General features: G+C 36.6%; 1 protein-coding gene and 1 pseudogene across 1 annotated transcript in view; one reads left to right on the top strand and one right to left on the bottom strand.

Annotated features, from left to right (window-relative positions):
* The window catches only part of LOC129776809 (cardioacceleratory peptide receptor-like), a 164,389-nt gene that overhangs the window by 56,113 nt on the left and 84,468 nt on the right, over nt 1–23,808 (top strand). The gene's annotated exons all lie outside the window — the stretch shown is intronic.
* Nucleotides 8,835–9,849, bottom strand: LOC129776810 (replication factor C subunit 3-like; annotated as a pseudogene).

Raw genomic sequence — 23,808 nt, 5'->3', positions numbered from 1 at the left:
AACAAGTTTTTGGATCAAAAAGTAACAACTATAGAACGCGTAGACATTTTATCTTTCGAATGAAGTGCCTATCATACAATTTCGTTCAGTTGTTTAGGAGCTATTAACGCTCAAAATCTCGGTCTCCGGCGTAACGCTTTCGTTTTCGAAACTTTGATTTTACACCCCGGTATAGAAATGAAAGACGTAGTCCTACGTCAAAAGGATTCGGGCCAGGAATTGGATGCAAAGAAAAGGAGTAACAAATACAATACTGGAGTAACTCCACGATGATGATCCCCGAGAGTACAGAGCAGTGTTGGAAATAACACCTGAAAAAGTGAAAAAACTGTTGGATTTAATTGCTCCACAAATACAACGCCAATATACACTCATGAGTGAAACTAGAAATTATGTGCCTTTCTTCTGGAATATGGAATATATATCAGATTATTGTCGCTATTTTTTAGAACCTCGAAAGCATCCATAGCTTAATTAATTCCGAAAGTATGTGGTGCTACAAATGGCAGTCTAAAAGATTTTTCAAAATTTGATTTACTTCGCGTTGACAGCAGCTTCGTGTACCAATTTGTGAAATGAAAATGATAGTAGATTCGCCGGAGGAATAAATACGTCTCAAAAACTAAAATAATGAATGAAAATATACTTTTTTCAAATCGAATATGTATTCTGTTTCTTAGAACAATACTTTTTTTTGCAAGTTGTGAGTGAATTTTGAATGAAAATTGTGCCCGATGATGATTTTATATTTAGATTCCCAATAAAACTGTCTCAATAAGAAAACGTGCCCCGCCAGTGTGCCAAACAAAATAACAACGATTCCGTTTAGAAACTATTAGGGTTTTATTTGTTTTTCCAATATTTTTCAAGTCTATAAATATCTTCGCATATTTTCAAATATCTTAAAAATAGAGACATTTGTTTACATTTGGCATCCCTGATTCGAACGCTAAATTCTGTTTTTTGACGTTTTGAGGGATGCGAGTGCGAGTAAATTCAAAAAACTTTGAAGTAGCTCGCACGCCGAATCACACATGACACTAACTGGCATGATGTGTTCACACGGTGTGAGTAGCTGCACTGCAGTAACTGACTAGATCGACTCGTATGCTTACTCGCACCGTCTGAACCCGGCTTTATTTAGCCACAAAAACTAAATATCGATCCCGATTGAATGCAGAGCCAGATGTCCGGTTACAATTGTCAAAAATTCAACCAAAAATGACACAGCTTGCAAAGAGAAAGAACGGGGATTTATTTAACTGAAATAAATAACTGCATATTTTACTCATTGAATAAAAACACAAGAATCAAAAAGTAGATTTACTTTTATTTTCAATTGTTATGATCACATGCCCAAACTTCTTTTTTCATAACAATTAAGGCCCATTTATACGTTGCTAGTAGCTGACTTGTCAATGAGCAGCTACTGACCCGGTGAACTCGCTTGACAATTGGTTTATTCGCCTTGTCCGTTCACACAGTGTGAGCTGTTGGCGAGAAACTAGATATGACGGCACGGGTTTACCAGGGATGCCAGGCGATTTTTCAAAAGTCCATCAAATAGTCAGAAACAGCAATCAGGTCCGAATTTGTCAGATGATTGATCCGAAATCTATTTCTCTATTGGCAGTTTTCTTCTTAGGTTTTCAGTTGAATGTATCATTACACAATTTTATAGCGAAACAGAAGCTGATCGTGATTAAAAATACATACTTTGTGCTGAATTTCTTTGAACTGAAGGTACTATCCGAAAAAACAGAAAGAAAAAAGGGATTCGGGCCAGGAATTGGATGCAAAGAAAAGGAACAACAAATACAATATTGAAGGAACTCTGCGATGAGGATCCCCGAGATTACAAAGCAGTGTTGAGAATAACACCTGAACAGGTGGAAAAACTATTGGGTTTAATTGCTCCACAAATACAACGCCAAGATACACTCATGAGGGATGCTGTACCTGCAAGAGTGAAATTAGAAATGACATTGATGTGCCTTTTTTCTGGAATATCGTTCAGATTGTTATTGATATTTTTTTAGAATCTCGAAAGCATCCATAGCTAAGATAATTCCGGAGGTATGTGATGCTATAAATGGCAGTCTGAAAGATTTTTTTAAATTTTTTTTTTTTATTTATTTCGCCTTGCCAGCAGCTTCGTATACCAATTTGTGAAATGAAAATGATAGTAGATTTGCAGTTGGAATAAATATTCATCAAAAATTAAAATAATGAATGAAAATGTACTTTTTTAAATCGAGTAAGTATTCTGTTTCTTAGAACAATACTTTTTTTTGCAAGTTATGAGTGAATTTTGAATGAAAATTGTGCCTGATAATGATTCTATATTAGAGATTCTCAAGAAAACTATCTCAAAAAGAAAGCGTGCCCCGCCAGCGTGCAAAACGAAATAACAACGATTTCATTTAGAAACTATGAGGGTTTTATTTGTTTTTCCAATAATTCTCAAGTCTTTAAATATCTTCGCATATTTTCAAATATCTTAAAAATAGAGACATTTCTTTATATTTGGCATCCATGATTCGAACGCTAAATTCTGTTTTTGACGTTTTGAGGGATGCGAGTGCAAGTAAATTCAAAAAACTTTGAAGTAGCTCGCACGCCGGATTACACATGACACTAACTGGCATGATGTGTTCACACGGTGTGAGTAGCTCCACTGCAGTAACTGACTAGACCGACTCGTATGCTTACTCGCACCGTCTGAACCCGGCTTAAGTCGGGTTCAGACGGTACGAGTAAGCATACGAGTCGATCTAGTCAGTTACTGCAGTGCAGCTACTCACACCGTGTGAACACATCACGACAGTTAGTGTCATGTGTGATCCGGCGTGCGAGCTACTTCAAAGTTTTTTGAATTTACTCGCACTCACATCCCTCAAAACGTCAAAAACAGAATTTAACGCTCGAATCATGGATGCCAAATGTAAAAAAATGTCTCTATTTTTAAGATATTTTAAAATATGCGAAGATATTTATAGACTTGAAAATTATTGGAAAAACAAATAAAACCCTCATAGTTTCTAAACGAAATCATTGTTATTTTGTTTTGCACGCTGGCGGGGCACGTTTTCTTTTTGAGATAGTTTTCTTGAGAATCTAAATATGAAATCATTATCGGGCAAAATTTTCATTCAAAGTTCACTCACAACTTGCAAATAAAATTATAGGAGGTTGTGTTCAAGACACGACCGCATTGTTAACGTAGAACTACGCTGTAGTTTAATTTAAGTCGCTTGATTATAACTGCGGATATTACCTTATAATGCTACGAAAATTTTGAAATCTACCAGTTTGGTCGCTCTGGAATGTTTTTTTAATTGTAGAATCATTTGACGATAATTGTTTGATAATTCATTCTTGTGCTCGCAGAACGATACATACTCGAGATAAGCGCAGCTGTCATCCTTAGTGAAGAAAGATTTGCTACTGGCAAGCGAAACCAAAACACTTACAAAATTCCAAAGCGACATTTACTTTCTTGGTGTCTAAATAAGCGAAATAAATTCTATCTGCACGCGAACCCAAATAAATTAATAACTTATTATAACTGATTGAATAACTTGGTATTCCCCGAATACTTTTTTGGTGCACAATCTTAACACCTGCTTCACCATAGCGTCAGTTCATAACATTGATGCAATGTCAAAGGCACCAACGAAGCCTTTATGATGACAGAAAACAAACAATGTTCACTGCTTGGAAAAAGACTGAATATTTGCATCAGCAGAGATTCATTACTAATACGCTAGCGCAAATATATCCACACAATTGTGTAGCTCAAAACATTAATGCAATGACGTCAGTTTGATGCAATGATTGCAATCAAAGAGTAAGTAAGGGGCTGTCCACATACCACGTGGACAACTTTAGGGGTGGTAGGGGGTAAGAAAATGTCCACTCTTGTCCACGGAGAGGGGGGAGGGGGTATAGACTGAGTCCACGTGGACAGGAAGAATTTTCTCTGCGTATTTATCAATAAACGGATTGAGAAGCCTGAGAGTGCTGCCCAGTCAAACGTTCATATATTTTCTCTCATATCATGGATCTTCTTCAGTGAAATCTGTATTATAAAAATATCTCACGTAAATTGTGAATGACCAACTATTTCCTATGATCGAACTTTTATAGTTACGGGATATGCAGAGCCCTCATAGCCAAAACTATAAAAATTAAACGATTCCATAATGGTTGAGATTCCATGATATGCGTAAATGATTTTTATCAAATATAATTTTCTATACGTTTTGTTATATCTCGAGAACAATATATGATAATAACGTCTGTATAGTTTTTCATACAGAATTGCGTGTAAAATCATTTTTCCAAAGTATTTTCTTTCCATTAATTTCTAGGAATAAATATTTACATTTGCAGGAGATTGTCTATGCATCACTAGTCGTCAACTTAAAACAATTGAGCCAGTGTTCTGATAAATTATAGAATATTTCAGGAGGTGATAGAGGATCATATTTGATGAAAAAATCCTAGGCATGTAGTCAATTCTCAACTAGAAAATTGTTGAATTTTTGTTAAGTCTAATTTTATGTTTTGAAATAACTCTAATTTAGAAAGTACGCTCCTTAGAATAATTATACTGTTCATTGGAAAGATAAGAAAATTTAGTATAGAATGCAATTGTAAAACTTTCAAATTAATAGAACCCAGGATCAACTTTTAAATGTAAGGAACCAACTTCAAATCTTGTGTTTTTAATTAATTTTCCAAAAATGCATGATAAACTGGATTGTTTCTATCAGCCAAACTGAAGCTCTCCAACCACTCTACTGTTCCTTCCTTGACACCACACTATTATCCTTCTTGTTATCTTCCACTAATTTAAATGTGTTCACAACATAATTTTATGCAAATTTTCAAATGAAAGCATCGTGCGCACTTTTTGAATTTTCAGTTCAGTCATTTTAAGGCAAAAAACCGGTCTCAAGGAAAGTTCAATAATTCTTTCGTAGTTAAGATTTGATCATCTGCGTGGAAGATTTTTTATGATCCCCTATCTCTTCAAATTTTTCGGATCAGCTTAAGTATATATATAATAATATTATTTTAAACAGATATAATAGTTTTCGATATTTTATTCAATTTATGAGAAAGTTTTCTCAATAGTTTGAACATTTGTAAAAAAAAATAATAGAAGGTTAATGAATTTCTCAAAAAAAAAAAAAAGTTTCAATCGGGCAACAGGCTTCAGGGACATTTTTGGAAAAAATGAACAAAATTTCAATAAAATGGGGAGGATCGGAGGATTAATTTGGCGTTGAATTGCTCTCTGGTAAACTGTGACGTTTTAATAAGGATTTAAGTGGAGGAAAACTAAAGAGCAATACAAATAACTTATCGTGCAAGATTAGTAAAAAAATATTGAGTCGTGAGTTTTCTGATGTTTTTTCCCCACGAGCATTTTGGAAGCTATCTAGACACTCAATGCAGGATGGTCAATAAGCAGTTGAAAAATAAAAAAATATATATAGATATTGAAAATATTTTTAATAAGGTATTAGTACCCTTTGAAACTATTGCGGAAAAGGTTTCTATTGCGCTGATGACTAAATGTGAATTGATCGTGTGAATGAACAGACATTTCCTGTGGCGAAATGTCGAAAATGTTTTGAGTGATCTTTGAAACGCTCTAACTCTGTTATAAAATAATGCATTCGTCAAAGCATCAACTGGACCATGTATTAAATATTTCCAAGATTGCGATGAGTAGATTTGACCATCGATTTGCTGTGCGTTCATTATTTCATGAAATATTCTTAATTCGAAATCAAAGAATAATTTTTCATTCGATAGAGAATACCTCTGTAGTAAATAGTTCTACTGAAACTCTCTATGAATTGAATGGACGCAAAATAATCATGTTGATTGGATTGCTTGTAAGCATATATTCTCAAAATCTAGAGAAACTTTCAAAACAAACTACAAACGCTTCATCTGTTCTTGCAAAGTATTTTATCTACAACACATATACACATCACACACTAGAAATTTGTTGCTTGAAAATGCTGTATTTTTTATCTTAATGTCATCATTTATATCGAAGATTCAGGCGTTCCGAAATCTCTGAAAAATTTCGACCTTTTACTCCTCATCCTTTGTCAAGTGAGGATCTATAGATATCAGTACATGCTTCCTACTTTATCTTTTTTTTTTAATTCTTTTTAAATGATAGAAAAAGAGTCTATGTATATAAAATCGTTCTGTTCGTTTTTGTGCGCTTCAAAAACTCGAGCTCTGATGGAGCTCATATTAGAACACAACATACGAGCCACTTCAAAAATTGTTGTTGCTACTGCCAACGCCTCAAGAAGCTTCAAGCTTTCCACATGAAATGAGCACACTTCAGAAATAAATCTGTGAAAGTAAATTAACTTTCTAGTATTGAATATGTATTCTATGCGACAGCAACACAATTCTTTGCATGTGTTCAAGAATAGTGAGCTTAAATTGTATCTGATAGTGATTTTAAATCTATTTAATTTTATTCGATTGGCTTTGCTCAAGATCAATCCTTGGAATTTTGTAATTTATTTTCGGATGCGGATTGTTCAACTGGATATTGTGCGTTTCCGTGTTGACAAACCAGATAGCAGATAGCCTTTAAGATAATAGAAAAACAAAGTATTACAAGTATTTTAATTAGAGGCGAATGAACTGCAAAGTTTAAAGCCTTTTAAAAGCAAAAAACAAAGAACATACAAGTATTTCAAAATTAAACTCATATGGAATTATATGGAATATTTACTACTCATTTTTCTGTCATAAAACACAAATGAGCCACGGCAAACGTGGCAGGGTTCAGCAAGTAAAATTTGAAACAAAATAAACATAAATGGAATTAAAATTTAATTCATGCGCAGTTCAGTTATTTTCCGAATTATTCTAATAAAATCAAGAAAAATGTCCACGTGGACAACAGGGGGAGGGGTATGAAAATGTCCACGCTTGTCCACGGAGGGGGAGGGGGGAGTTTAAAATCGTGCTTTTTCTGTCCACGTGGTATGTGGACAGCCCCTAATTTGGTCGCATTCACAGCTCAGTCCGAAACAAAGGCATGTGATGGCGCAAAACAAGGAAGAACAAGCGATGTTCATTGTTTCGTAACTAGAATGATACTGAAAGTTTGCCTTTCCTTCGTTTCCTTGATGAATTAAAGAGACTTTAAACTTCTTCAGTTCATTCATCTCTAGCCTTCAAAAAGGCCTTTGGAAAACTCTATTCTTCCCTCATATTACTCCTCCATCCTCATTGCCTTGAGAAAGGCATTCGATCCCTCGCCGTCAAGCTCGCCCAGCAACGGTGTTGTCCAGTCGGTGTCCTGACGAAGAATGAAGTCAGCAAGATCCACTGTTTATACTCTAGGCCCCTTCGTTCTTCTTTTTTTCCTTCGTTCAAGGAGACTTGACGATAAGTCGTTCGATAAGTTGCTCGTTATTGACAGCTCTGTTTGGGAAAGCATACAACTGGACAGAACAAATGTAAGAGGAAATGGGAATGTTTTCAATTTTCATCAATTTAAACCATATACAGACTATGGGATTGTAATGTATAGCTTATCAAACAATTCTTAGGGAATTTCTGATTCGTTTGGTATGTGAATCGCCAGAATCCGTTCACGGCAAAAATAGTTATTAACGTTAACTTTATTTCATAAAAACGTGACCTGTTTTCTGATTTGGCACCCTTAATTAAAGAGGTAGTTCTACGTCAAAAAGTATTGTTCTAAGAAACAGAATACATATTCGATTTAAAAAAGTAGATTTTCATTCATTATTTTAGTTTTTGACGAGTATTTATTCCTCTTTTATGAGTGTATTTTGGCGTTGTATTTGTGGAGCAATTAAATTCAACAGTTTTTTCACTTTTTCAGGTGTTATTCTCAACACTGCTCTGTACTCTCGGGGATCATCATCGTAGAGTTCCTTCAATATTGTATTTGTTGCTCCTTTTCTTTGCATCCAATTCCTGGCCCGAATCCTTTTTTTTTTCTGCTTTTTTCGGATAGTACCTTCAGTTCAAAGAAATTCAGCACACAGTACGACCAGCATGTGTTTCGCGATAAAATTGTGTAATGATAAATTCAACTGAAAACCTAAGACGAAAACTGTCAACAAAGAAGTCGATTTCGGATCAATCATCTGACAAATTCGGACCTGATTGCTGTTTCTGACTATCTGAAGGACATTTGAAAAATCGCCTGGCATCTCTGGTAAACCCGTGCCGTAGTATCTAGTTTCTTGCCAGCAGCTCACATTGTGTGAACGGACAAGGCGAGTCAACCAATTGTCAAGCGAGCCCACCGGGTCAGTAGCTGCTCACTGTCAAGTCAGCTACTAGCAACGTATAAATGGGCCTGTAGAGAGGTTGCTGTTGTTAGAGATGACTAATTTTCCGTTTATTCGATTATCGATTAATCGTGGGGCCAATATTCGATTCATTCGAACAATTGTCTTTCAGTATTCGATTAATCGAACGAATATTTATTTCTTGTAGTTAGAATGAACAGACATTTATAATAAAAAATATTATGGTGTCATAATTTCAAAAATCACATTAAATATAATTTTAAAATAAACACGGTGCAGCATAATGGTTTTTGAATGATATTGATAAAATTATCATTTCAAAATTATATGCGGATCATGAAAACTATCCGGTTGAAAACCAACAAGGCGTGTTCTTTTTATTTAGAGTTAATCATTACCAGAACTATTCAAGTTTAGTTAATAAACGTGAGATGAACACACAAATTTTATTTTTTCATAAAACGAAAGAAAATTGCGATCTAAAAGAATCGCTCAAAAATCATCCACTTCCATTGAGGCTTTATTGAGAAACTTCTTATATAGTGTCACAAACTGCGCCACGAACACTTCCAGATGGAATATATGTTTGCTTCCTTGCTGCATCCGGTGTTCATAATACCCGGCAAAATTCAACGTTTGCGTCTTCAGACTCATATCGCAGTTTTTAACCAGATTCGGTACCAATCCACAGATTATAACATTCGATAGAACGCCTTGGGATAGCAGCTCGTATAGCTGTTTCCTCACCACCTCCAGCTTCTGTGGACTTTGTTCGAGGACAATCTGATTAGCGGTTTCTCGAAGGAATATTTGCCAGTCGATTTCCGGCTTCCAGCATGAGGATAGCGTAATTCTTTTCGCTAGCTCCGAAGGAAAGTGCTGAAATGCAAATAGTGTTGTTACATTCAAGAAACAAACAAATGACAATCTTACATTCAAAATTTTAAGAATATCCTCCTAAGATAGACCGGCACTCTTATTTCCAAGCAACGACTCCTAACCGCGGGAATAACCCGCGAAGTAGAATTGGCGCACAAAATCAATCTGCATGTAGAAAAATATTTTTCAATGGCTCTTCTCAGCGCATCCTGGGTATCTTTGGTCAGCTAATCCACCTCGGACAAGACGAGTCTCATATTTACTCTACCCGCTGGGATCAATTTGCTTGATCAAATCCGACACCACCACCTTGTTATATATCCCGGCAACCGATGAATTCAACTCGATGTGGTAATTACTGCTGATGGTCCTGATTTCCACCTTCCGGTTCGCGGGCGTTGTGAAGTTCATTATATCATTGCGTAGTCGTTCCGCGCCCGATTGGTAGTTTCCGCAGCAGACACATGATGCGAGTTTTCTTACTGGCCTGGAAGGACCGTAGAACATGTGGGAAGTCTCCCTGGGAGCAAAGATTATTCAGATGCGTAACTTGCGTTTTGTGGCAGTCCAGTTTGAACAGCTGGCGCGGTCGGTAGCGGTCAACCCAGAGAGACATAGTACACAAAACTATTTGATGTATAATGTATACAAAAATACTTGGTGACTTGTCATTTTCGTGTTGGCCTTTGTCAGAGTAAATGTCATCATCTCCAGAGATGCCAGATGATTTTTTTGTGAAGGCCTTCGACAAAAAACTGAAATGTTGATGTGTATAAATGGCAGATATTCTTGTAACCGCGAGAATAGCAAAGTAATGTATGAAAAAAGGGGTTGTTAGTGCAGGGAATCAAGTCATAAAGAGTAGAAATACCGTATCCCTGCAGTCTGCAACTGAAAATATAAGTCTGCAACAGAATAGACAGGACACTAAATATCAGTAAAATTGCGAACATGTCTGCAGATTTAGGGGCTTATTCCCGAATACACTACACGTGGAAACAATGTGTAGTGAGTACAACCTTATTCCGGAATACACGCCACTGTAAACATTTGGTAGAATTCATTATCAATACACCGAGTTCATCCACCGATGTTATTCTGATTTACACTTCACGCTCTCTTTTGTGTAAACAGTCATACACTCTCCCGAAAAGTTGGTATATATGACGAGCTTTTTGGTAAATATTACCAATATTTAATAAATGTTTGCAATACGAATTCTTCTTTCTTCACGATATGATGTCAAATCGGCCATTATAACCCAGTATAAGCAGTCGGTTCAACGTTCGTTTAACATATACAACATGTTATATTAACCCTACCTTTATGCATATATTGTTAGGAATTTATTGAGCTTTTGTATGCATCTTTATTCATTTATTGAACTATCTGAACTATTTAAAATATTTATTGAACTATCTAAACTATTGACATCTGATCCTGTTCGATTGGGTCTGATCCATGGCTACAAATTAGAAAAAAATACACAGTTATTACTATGAATAGCTACGACAGACTACTCAATTCTCACCATTACCCTCTCCCAGGACTAGCTTGTAATTACTTCTCAGCCAAACACATTCGGGAGATATCATGAAACTGACAAAACCCAGATGGCATTAAGTGAAGCTAGCTTTATGCCCCGTTGCAACATTGACTTGACGCGCAGGATACGGAACCTGCGTCGTGACGAATCCGGAAAACATCTAATTGATTGAACCACCGATCACAATCGTCTGCAAAACGTTTATGAAGTTGTCCTTGACCGAATCCAACAGGTAGAACTAGGACTCGACAGGGCTCGTTTTTGTGTATCGAAGTACCCAGATTCCTTACTATTGAAGTTCTCCCGCAGCAGACGAGCACAAATCATTGCTATCCAATATGTATAAATATCAATTAAAGAACATAAATTGAATTGATTTTCACGAATATTACTTACCTATCCCGAATCTGAGTTAATACGACCTTTTTCTGTGATGAAATCAATATCGGAAAGTAGTGCCTTGCAACTCAATTAACAACTCGGTAATTAGGCTAATAAATTTATTTTCTTCGCGGTTGCCAGTAATGACAATCGTAAAAGTTACTAACACCGCGTAAAATGAATCAATCGTTGGTAGGGATGTGTATTGCATCTGACATTCATTTTACAAACGATTGGTAATATTTACAGAAAATATGTACATTCTACTGTTTGAATTACAAAAGATTTGGAAGCTTTTTTTTAGTAATCCATTTTCTGGGTGTATCGACACAACTCGAGGATAAACAAAACAAAATACAACTGACGTTTCTATTATGGTGGGTATAAACTAGTGATATATTCATGTGAAAAAATAGGATGAGATTTATAGAAATCGCATCAACCGTTTACACTAACGCGAACTTATATACTGAATATATTCATATTTTCGGTGAATTTATTCACCTAAAGTAGAACTGCACCCAACTTTAGTGATTTCTCACCAAAGAGAAATTCACCAGCGTTTACATATGCCTGAATTTATTCTATTCATAGTGGTTATATATACCTCGAAGAAGTGTATCATATATATTCTCACCCGTTTACATCTATTTTCGTGTGAATAAATCCATCTATAGCTATAGATCTCCCAAATGTAAACGCGCCATTAGAAACGACATCGGAAATGAACACAAGGTCATTTTGGTATCCACTCCACATTCTACACGAAGTTCATTTTTACACTTCACGATCGGTGGAAACGCAAAAAAGTGAAGTGAGATGTAAGCGTAGTGGAAACGTAAGTGTAAGTGGATACGGGAATAAGACCCTTAGTATCCTTGCAATGATGAAAAACAAATTTGGTAAAAAAATCGAAGTCGAACGGGTTACAAAATACATCATTTTGCTAATTTCAAACCCGAACGGGAGCCGGAATAGAGGGGATACGCAAGGCGTGTTATTCCACAAACTAAGTACTAATACAAATGACACGTGTATTACAACGTAAAGTCGGCGAAGTGCCGCTAAAAACGTTAAGGCCGTCTGAAAAGTTGAAAAGAAAATACATGCCTGAAAACACAATATTCTTCAAATTGTATTTAAAATGAAACTGTATATTCACATCTGGCATCCCTAGTCACGAAGAACGAACACAAAGAGGCGAATGTTGTGAATATCGCCAAACACCAAACCATCAGCTAGACTTTTGAGTGTCGCACTATTCTGACATTTCAGCGACAGGACACTCACCAAGGAGCTCGGATTTCTACTGTCAAGTAGAAGCTCACCATGTGTTAGTGTTGTGATAAAACTCTTCTCACACTATTGGACTGGCTTTGGGATGGTCACCAAAGATAATCGTAGCACAAAATTTGTTGATTATCTTTGTGTGAGTACCATCACCTGATTCTCACGACAAATCGCAGCTCTGATTGAATTAACGTTATAAGCGGTGAACGCTCCTCGTGAACACTGTTGTCCGATTACAGAAAGATGAACGGTAAAATGACTAAAACGAATAAATGTCGAGATGTCATATGACATTTTTTAATTCCGCTGTCGCTCTAACAGTCGTTTAATGATATCCATCGATGACATAGCATATCCGTCTCCATGGATAGTGTTATGATGGTGGCCATTACCAAGCCTGTTCCTAACACGGATTACAAAAACGGGTACGAACACAACGCTTTGGCTTGGTTATTCGATATTGCATTGAAGGATATGCCTTCATATTTTCTACCCACTGAATTTTTAGCACTAAGTACCTGAAGTTCATCAAATCAAACAAATTCGTGGTCCGAGAAGTACGTACACTTGAGAGATGCAAACTTCAGAGGGAAATGTAAAATAAAATAATCGTTCGATAATTCTTCCGTTCACATATTTTGTCCTAGGCATCATACCAAACGTAAAAGGACTGTCATTAAATTTACTTGTAACGAATAACATAATCTATCACAATGCATGAATTGACCTTACATGGCATTTATTCAATCTCTTTACTCACAAAGCAAATATATTGAATTCGATTGAATTTGTAAATTGTTTCATTCAATCAAAAATTTAATCAATACAAACAAATTATAGCTAATCTAAACTAGTCCCACATCAACTTTACGGTTACATCATAGATATAACCCACCCATTTTTTTACGTAATAGCCATGGATAATAACTATTACAACTGTCCTCCTTAGGGGCTTTGGGCCCTCTGTTCTGTTTCTAAATAGTTTCAAATCCATCGCTTTTTTTTCTCGCTATTTATGACCCACATATAAATACTACACGAAGCTTCGAAGGAAATTCTATTTCTCAAGCATTGGAATGGGTAAAAAAATCATTTTGGATATACCAAAGCCGGATCCGAACCGTTAAACCAAAGCCGAACTTCTTAAAATTAAACTATTTTACAGTATCCAGTTTTCTTCCAGTTTTTTTAAGAGCAATCTTCCAGTTTATTGAAAAAGGTTATTGGCAACCCTGATCGTGAACACGAAGCCGAAGCACAATCGGGTGCACGAAGCCGTCACAAACACATGAAGCACAAAGCTGTCAAAGCGAATTTACTTTTGTTTTGGTTCGACTTTCTTTGATCCGACCCGATTTGTTTCGGGTTGGGTTCGGCAAGGTTCGAATCGGTTCTCGGCACGTCCACACTTATTCGGCTTTACCGGGCGGCCAAGGCCGATTGGCGTAATGTGGACGCGTCTTTACGTTGCTCTTTCACTTCGGGACGATAATCGTTCGTTTGAGTAACAACTGGAATATAATCAATCCTATCAACAAGGAGATCGACCGCGCCATTAATAACTATCCATATCAGCACACTTCTTTGCTTAAAATGATCTTTTCGATATTTTTTTTTTCAGAAAACATTCTATCGAACAAAATTTTGATCCTGTCTGATCTGTGGAAAATTTTACAATTAGTACCCAATTTATTCAAATCAGTAAATCACAATGAACCAGAACAAATTTCTCCAGCGTTGCGGCGGCATCGCATTCGCGCTCGCGATCGCATTCACACAAATTAGCACCGATCGTAAACTCCTGAGCGGACATTTATGACTGACTCTGGTGACAAATTTAGAATATGTCAAGCGCTTAATCTTGATTTCATCTGCAAACTACCGACTTGAGACGTCGCCACCACTTAACAAGTGTGAAACTATACGACCGACAAAAGCAAGCAATATCTGTCAGTCACTTTAAGACCATTGCATTTGCAGTTTTGGCTTGGGTAGTGGGTAGTAGTGTCATGTAGTTGCAGCCGTAATGGAAAAACATACGGTGATTTACATTCTTCCATTACATTTCAATTAATCCGGCACGCAAAATTCACGTTCTTTCGCTTTGAAGATTCTCTAATTGAGCGGGTTGCACGCTATTCCCCCCAAACTCGGTCCCTAAATTAGATTTCATCGGGTAGAAGTGGATGGGCCGGATGACGGGGGTTTATTTTGCAGATCGAGAATTCTTCAAAGTGGTGTCAATTAATTTTCCACGGTTTAGTGGCTGTCCGCTACTGACATTACAGTGGATTAACACCGGTCGTCTAAACGTTTGTTATGCGTGGCGTGATGATTTTACAGATGAGACTTGTCAAATGAAAGGCTTTGGTCTCTGACTGAGACGAATGGGGAATGAATTGTAATAAATTAGTTTTTGCTATTCATGCGCGTAGAGGTTCGTGTTCTGGAAGTGTTCAATTATTGCATTTAAAATACAACGTTAGCATATGAACTGCATGCAGTGTGGTAGTAATAGGCTTGCATTTCTAAGACTCATTTCATTAAATAAACAGTCAATCAGATGGATTGGGTAACATCTATCCGATAGTAATTCATTCAAATTCAAATTCATTCAAAAATAGAGAGTATGAAAGGGGAAGAATAAAGGGAGAGTGTGAGAACTATCAATGGAGGAGAAACGGAAGAATACAGGAATAGATTAGCAGAGCAAAGACGAGAGACAGATAAAAAGTCCCAGGAGGGTTGTGTTCGAGACTATTCACTCGCGAGACGCGACACGGAACTAGGACACAACACTTATAATCCTTACAAACATTAAAAGGGTTAAAATTACCTTTTTCGTCGACCGGTTTCGGGCTCGATGTTGCCCGACCCGTCGGACACCGTCCAGCAGATGGGCAACATCGAGCCCGAAACCGGTCGACGAAAAAGGTAATTTTAACCCTTTTAATGTTTGTAAGGATTATAAGTGTTGTATCCTAGTTCTGTGTCGCGTCTCGCGAGTGAATAGTGATAAATGTCCTTACGTTAGCCAACTAAAAATAAGAGTTGTGTCCGAGACACGACCGCATAGTTGATGTAGGATTCCGTTAGGCTATCTGTTGATTTTGGATATGTTTCAAGAATTACATCGTTAAACTCTTTGATAATGATTTGGTGGCGTTTTGTTCCGTTGTTGGGTATTGTTTGTTCACTCCACCAGTGTTTACCGAGTGATGATGACAGAAGGATTGTAAACAGTTGTTGAATGGTGCGTATCAGATAAAAGATACCGAAGTAGAACGAGATTTGATGAAAACCGCCCTCTGTGATCCTAGACGAGATGCCAGCCGTGTTATGTATGGATGAAATAAAGAAAAACAACTCACCAATGTAATATAAGAAAATTACTAATGCCGAACACAATCATTAATTTTTCTCATCAGTTAAAACATGTTACTAATATAGAGAAAACATATTTGAAATGAAAAGGTAATTTCTTTTTATAATTTTTACTCTCTGAGTGTTCCTTCAACCCAATGCGAATTTTAATTGGACTAACAACACCTAATACTATATGTAGAGCAAATCACTGTTTATAATATTTCTTCACTTTTCCAACTTTTCTCGCCGTATAAACTTCCTTGGGTGAGAATGAACACAACAAAACAGACAGACTAAACCAAACGACCCGACCAGGAACACGCCTTGGTTTTTATTTATGAAAATTGAAATAAATCGTTTCATATATCAAGTCATTCTTAACACTACTACTACTATTTACAAGTTTACACTTACACTTGTGCTAAATTTTTCACAATACACGATCGGTCATTGATATGAAATTTCACGAAGCAACCAACATTAAAGTTCTAAATTCAAATTATATTTGCTAGAATTAATCGTACTCACCTTACTTGCAATATAAAAATGCCCATGACTTGTATATATTTGCAATATCGATTTCTCCCGGGCATCTTGATTTTGATGTCTCTGTTAGGGAACACATTTCGGTAGGAATAAAAGTTCCCCCTACTTTCATGTATTTGCAATGTCGATTTCCCCCAGGCAGCCTGGTTTAAATGTCTCTGTTAGGGACCCGCCGCATGTGTCATCAATTTCGACCAATCAGAAGTGGCTATTTCCGTTGGGATAGGGGTTGAGATTTTTCAATTGTTCGATAGTTAGTTTCATGACATATATTATTTTCTTCAATATTATGGAGTGCCAGAATCGATTGACGCAAAAATTTCATCAATCCATCAGAAAATGACTGAGCTATAAGCGTTTGAAATTGGACAATTTTCACGATTTTCGATTTTCAATTTGCACCCCAATATGTTCCCGGAAGACGTAATCCTACGTCAAAACAGGATAGATGACTGATTAGGTATACCGATAGTCAATCCACTTCACCGAGGAAAAAAAAACGCTTGTGATGATTGCTCATTATTCTCGTGCTCCTCATATTATTCACGTGAGAGAAAGAATGAATCATGAACCTACATTCTGCAGCTGCTTCTACAAAACCACAGAATCGATCTTTTTCACCAAACCTACCTACTGAAGAGTTATTTGTAAAATTTTGATGCATTCTCAAATTATTTCCGAAGTAATAAAATGCGAATCGAATTTTGTAATTCTTTTCTGAGCGAAAGTTTTGGATGAATTTTGGATTATGTTTGGACTTTTTGATGAACTTTTTTCGATCGATCATTTTTTGTTCGAGCGTTGTTTTCGGGTTCGAAGCGGCGTCAAAGTCCAATGAATTTAAGGCCGAAAGTGAAAAAGGTATTTTCCAGCGATGAGAGTTGTGTTCTTCGGTGGAAAATTTGTTGCACTGAAGAGTTTATTATCAAATTTTTTGGTCTCGCCGACAATAATTTTGTAGTCCTACGTTAACGTTAACGATGTGTCTTAGACAAAACCATTCTAATTTGATTTTTTATTACATGAACTGGGCTCGGACACGAATCTGACCTTGCTCAAAATTATGATTTTTCATTTGTTTTACTTACAAACAACAACAGGCTTAACATAATAGCCCTAATGAAAATTAATTCTAAAATAATGCTACTAACGATAGGGGAAGTGGGGGCATAGTGATCACCCTAAGGAATATGCCCATTCCCAGCGCCCACATTCTGATTTAATTCCCGTTTCTCGAAGAACATTATAGTTCAACTCATTGTTCTTCAATATAACAAACGGCTTTTACTATAAAAATTCAAAATAGTACAGTTTCCATCATTAGAAAAAAAGGTGAAAAATCGAACGTTTTTTTTTTGCTTGGAGGTAAAGTGATCACCTAGTGGGGGCAAAGTGGTCATCCGCCCATATCAAGCTAAATGTGATAGATTTATGCGTTTTTTTCGTCCAAATTTGTTCAAATCATATTTGTTATAGTAGGTACATGCATGAAATACGCTTGGCCTATTCACCTAGAGTCTCAATTTTAATTTTCTCTTGCATACGAAAGCGTAGTAAGAAACATATAATGTTCCGCATATTGAGGCTTGGTTTAGTTGAAGTGGCATATTTATCGAGGGTCAAAGCCACAAAAGGATCTTCTTCAAGGGCAGAATGTGATGAGGTACATCAGCTTTAGTAAACAGAACATGGTAAGTTGTTATTCACCTATGACCCCTTTGCCCCCAAACATGAGAATAACTTCTATGCTAATTGATCGCTGAGATTAAACGAAATATCTGTTCACCTCTCCTAGAATATGTGGACAGTCGTCCAAACTGATTGTTTGTCCAACATATCAGATTGAATAAACTAAATTTCACGAGAAATTCCTTTGATACCATGCGCACAGAACTACGGCCGATTGGCTATCGAGAGAGTAATTTCTGTTTTTATTTGTATTTTGACATGCGACAGCTACACTGAAGTACAGGGTGACTCAAAAGTCATTAAATACTTCAAACATAAGGTGACTATCAGTTATATTATAGTTATACTACCAAACAAGCAGGTGACCACTTTGCCCCCCCTGACCAATTTGTCCCCACTACCTCTATAAGTAAATTTTAAACTTAGAAAAAGTTGAGAACAACATAATAGAGCACTTTGAGGGACGAACAATAAATTGATACTCAAAACACGAACTACAAAGATTGAACACACGACACATACTGGTTATGGGTTCATATTAGCCGTAATTTGTTCGAGATGGTGGAAGGTACAGATAGTTTCGGGTACGCAAATTGCTACGACTTATGTTGAAGTTGATTACTTAGAGTAATTCGGGGCAATCGATATTTGATAAAATAATATCAGATATAAAAAGCGCCTTGGTAACATCCCTTCGAGAGCTCAATTAATCCAGTCCTATGAGACTACAGCGATTCTCATAGCTGGGCAGATTTAATGGGATATTACATTGCAAATTACGTAAGGAAATTGAATCGACTCGTTTTTCCACATTGCAACTCCAGAGAATTTGCTCCCTTTTCAATCATCAATGGAAATGCATAGGAAGATATTAGGAAATATGGTTTTTATTTTGAGTATACAATCCGGTGAATGATCATCATACTTACTATGGTGTGATTTTTCGGTACATCAAATAGTTTGAGATAAGTCCATCAAGACCCTTAACACCTCAAGTTTCGTGAGGCGCAGACTTCCGCTCAACGACTCACCGTCGAAACGTGACCACGAAATTTTGAATGTAATGAAGTCTGTGTTGAATGTGTTTTACAACGGTTCCAAAATTTACTCCGTAGCAAGATTGGCGTGTGATTCAGCCTTATTTTTTCCATAGGTTCTTCCTGTAATGCAACAAGCATTTTACAGAGCTTGGACTTTGATCTATTAAAACTTGACGACACATAAATTTCACCTTGTATTTTGATTGGGTTGAAGCCCATTGGTATTAAAAGTACTGGCCATCAACATCCAATATTGTTCCCCTTTATTTGTTTTTTTTGTTTCATTCTCATGACCTGAATTACACGATGAATTTTTGAAGCATCTTAATCAATGCTCGCATGTTGTTTTTGACAGAACATTGAAAATTTCCAGCAAGAGAACTCTGCTTTTACTGCTGCTTATTCATTTGGGGTGAGGCATTGAATAAATTTGAAATTCATTGTTTATCAATTATTCTTTTTACCGCCAATTTCAAACCGGTACAGAACCAAATCAGACTCATTGAAATAACCGTTCCATAGTTGATCCTTTCACTTTTGATGATGTCGCTGAACCCACTTTTAGGTTCATTTTCCCCTTCGCGAATGATACCCACTACGAGCACCACATGATGATAGCATCTGACATTGGACATTATTCTACCAAACGCAGCGGGCGCCACAGAGAATAAAAATGAAAAGTGAAGTGGAATGCTGCGAAGTAGAATGAACATCCCGTTTGTAGAATGACGCATTGGCGCAGCAGCAGCAGCGCGATTAAGTCACATCGCCGTGGTTTTGGACGATGTCACGATGTCTAGATGTCAGCTTGTTTTGTTGTAAATATTTTTGTGCTTCCTTTCGTCCGCCGCTCTTGACTAAATGGAATTTGTATTCCAATTTGCAATGGGAGGAGATGCTAACAGGCGAACAAAAGCAAAGCTGCAATTACGTATGCGAAATATCTGGCTCAAAATCAACAGCATCTCAGACGCGCGTGGAAGTGGTGCACTTCGTTTGGCCGCATGCTGCACTTTTGAATCATCAATTGCGTTCTTGTCTATTTCTCATTTTGGGGTGTCAAGTTGTGGAATGAAACGGTGCTGTTGTTGGAGACACTTTTGTTTTTCTGCTGCACCACGCAGCCGACATTCTTGACAAAAGTGGAAAGATGACATTTGCTGTATAGAATTGAGCGTTGTAAGAAGAGCATTTGGTGAGAAATTATTGTTCAAATAACCAATCGTTAGTTTGGGAAATCATCATTTTATTGTGATAAGAATGTGTCATAATTATACACAACAAAGAAATTTTCTAATGAAAACTGATTAAAATTTGTGATTTTTGATCTTCAAAGCAAAACGCAATATACATATTGGACTCGATTATTCGGAGACTCGATTATCCGGGATTCGATTATCCGGAATTTTAGACTCGATTATCCGGAGTATTTTATTTTTGATTTTCGGAAAATTTGAATAATTTGTATAATAATTCCATATTGAATGGCTCATAAGGGTATCAAATGAAAGGGCTTGACTAGTAGAATACAGTTATTTATGAAAAATGCAAATCCAAGATGGCGGTCACTACAAAATGGCGGATTACACATTTTCTCAGAACCTCATCAATATGGGTATCATATGAAAGGTCATGACTAGTAGAACACAGTTATTTATGAAAAATGCAAACCCAAAATGGCCGCCACCACAAGATGGCGCCATAAATATTTTTTCCACAACCCCATCAACAAGTATATAAAATGAAAGGACAAAATGGTAGATCATGTATTTTTTGCAATCCACTTAATATTGGTATCAAATGAAATGATTTGACTAATAGAATACACTAGGTAAGAAATAAAAATTCAAAAAAAAAATAAATTTTTGAATGGCTTTGGCTTGAATGAATCTTTTTGAATTTATGTTGCTTATTATGTTTCGTGTTCTCCAAGTCAAGTCATTCAGCCATTTTTTAGCGACGGCCAAATTGAATTTTTTAAGATGATGGAATACGCAGTTTTATAATGACAGTAGAATTAAAGGTGTCTTCCAAATTTCAGATCAATCAGTCAACAGAAACGGTGTCAATTTTCTATTAATGTGGGACAACCATACAAACATTCAAACATAAATAGAAACAGGTCAAGCTTAATGAAACCATTTAACAACTAATTAGTTGTTTGGGGACTGCGGTCATCTTGGAATTGAAATTTTTCATAATCTGTTATGTTTTACTAGTCGAGAACTTTCTTTTGATACCCATATTGATGAGGTTTTTGAAAAAAATATATATGGCACCATTTTGTGATAGCAGTCATTTTGGATTTGCATTTTTCATAAATAACTGTATTCTACTAGTCAATCCTTTTCATTTGATATACAGTATTGGACAAAACATTTGCAACTGAAGTCTGCATTTGATAAAACACATTGGCAAACTTCATTTTTCCACATCATTCGAAGAAAAACTTTTTGGAGTTGTCGGCTTAGCGGTCTAGCTGCCTATTTCACAAATACATATACAATCAGCCGCTTGTTTTTATCATAACCGTAGAGTTTTGTTGACAAGTGCTTTTTCGTGTTGGTCAAAACATTTGCAACATTTCATTTTCTACTGTTGATTCCCTTCGCAAAGAAGAAAAACTAGTGTGAACTTAACTAACTTATAGTAAACTTGCTTTTTGATTGATACTCCTTTGTAACAAGGTTAACATTATAGGATTTTGCTTGATTTCTCCCAACAATTGTAAATTGTTTTTATTTGTCATGTCAAGCATCAACATGGCTCCAGGCAGTCTTGGATTAGAATTACGTGAACGGCATGTCACAAAAAAAACAATTTGTGACAAATATCGAGTGAAAAAGTCAACCGTATCAAGGTTATGTTCCAAATATCGGTCAACTGGAAAGATTGCTGTTGACCACAAAGGAGGAAGACCTCGCTCCACCACCTCTAGGGAGGATTCATTGATCGCCAGTTCGATCAAATAGGACTCAACCAAATCACCTCTCAAAGTTCAGAAGGAATTACAGCTGGGCGTGTCCACCCGCAAAATCAGACGACGTACCGTTGCAGCCGGTTTGTTTTCGCGACGCCCGGTAAAAAACCCTCTCATTTCATTGAAGAACCAGAAGAAAAGGCTCCTATCGCTATATCACATATTGGCTGGATGGTGCAGACGATGGATGGTACGGTCCTGTTGAGTGATGAATCTAAGTTCAACATATGTGACGGAATTTGTCGCGTACTTCGACCAGTAGGAAAGCGTTTGGATCTACGGTACTGTCTGAAGACTGTAAAGAACGGTGGTGGCAATGTGATGGTCTGGGGATGTTTTTCCGCTAGTGGTCTTGGTCCGATCCATCGAATTAATGGAATTATGGACCGTTTTGGATACAACAACATCCTAAGAGACGTTATGCTGCCTTATGCCGAATGGAATATGCCAATAAAATGGATATTCCAACAAGATAACGACCCTAAACACACTGCTAAAGTGGTCAAACAATGGTTCAAAGACAATCAGGTTGTGGTGATGAACTGGCCTCCACAATCTCCTGATCTTAACCCGATTGAGAATTTTTGGGAGATCGTGGACTGAAGGGTCGATCGCGAAGGAGTGCGTAACCAATACCAATTGTTGAACAAATCCAGAAAGTATGCGAAGCTATCTCACAAAGCTTTCTTGATCACCTGATCGAGTCTATGCCTCGAAGATGCAAGGCTGTAATCGACAATAAGGGATTCGCTACGAAATACTGAACGATATCAATAATTTAATAACAATTCTGTAAAGTTGCTATTGTTTTGTCCGGGAGAAATACTTCTGTTATTTGTTTTTATAGCGTTCTGACATGTTTTTGTACAAATTATGTTTCATTTTGATTATATGAACTCCTAATGTGTTGTTGAAATAAAGCCAATCATTATTCTTAAAAAGGGACATTTATTACTTTTTATACGGATAGTTTTATGACAGAAAGTGACTAGTTGTAATTATTTTGTTCAATACTGTACATATTGATGGGGTTCTGAAAAAAATGTGTAATTCGCTATTCTGTAGCGGCCGCCATCTTAAATTTACATTTTTCATAAATAACTGTGTTCTACTAGTCAAGCCCTTTCATTTGATACCCATCTTGATGGGGTTCTGAGAAAATGTGTGACCGTCATTTTGTAGCGGCCGCCATCTTGGATTTACATTTTTCATAAATAACTGTATCCTACTAGTCAAGCCCTTTCATTTGATACCCATATTGATGGGGTTGTGAAAAAAATAAATACGGCGCCATCTTGTGGTGGAGGCCATTTTGGATTTGCATTTTTCATAAATAACTGTGTTCTACTAGTCAAGCCCTTTCATTCGATATCCATATTGATGGGGTTTTGGGAATACCCATATTGATGGGATTTTGAGAAAATATCTACATAACCCGCCATTTTGTAGCGGTCGCCATCTTAGATTTTCAAGATCATGGAATACGCAGTTCCATAGTGACACCAGAGATAAAGATGTGAAATTCAGATCAATCGGTCAACAGGAAAGGGAGTTAAATTTCTATTGATGTGGTACAGCGCTACAGACAAAGCGACAAAGTTACAAAGTTACAGAATCACAAACATACAAACATGTCAACCTATATAAAACCGTTTTATAAATAAGTGCAAATCATAATTATATTACGTTTACCGAGAGAAAATTCGTTTTTTTATGAGTCGATTATCCGGAGTGAAAAAAAAATCAATA

The sequence above is a fragment of the Toxorhynchites rutilus genome, chromosome 3 (genome assembly GCF_029784135.1).
Source record: "Toxorhynchites rutilus septentrionalis strain SRP chromosome 3, ASM2978413v1, whole genome shotgun sequence".
Classification (NCBI taxonomy): Eukaryota; Metazoa; Arthropoda; class Insecta; order Diptera; family Culicidae; genus Toxorhynchites; species Toxorhynchites rutilus.
This window is presented reverse-complemented; position numbering and strand designations above follow the sequence as displayed.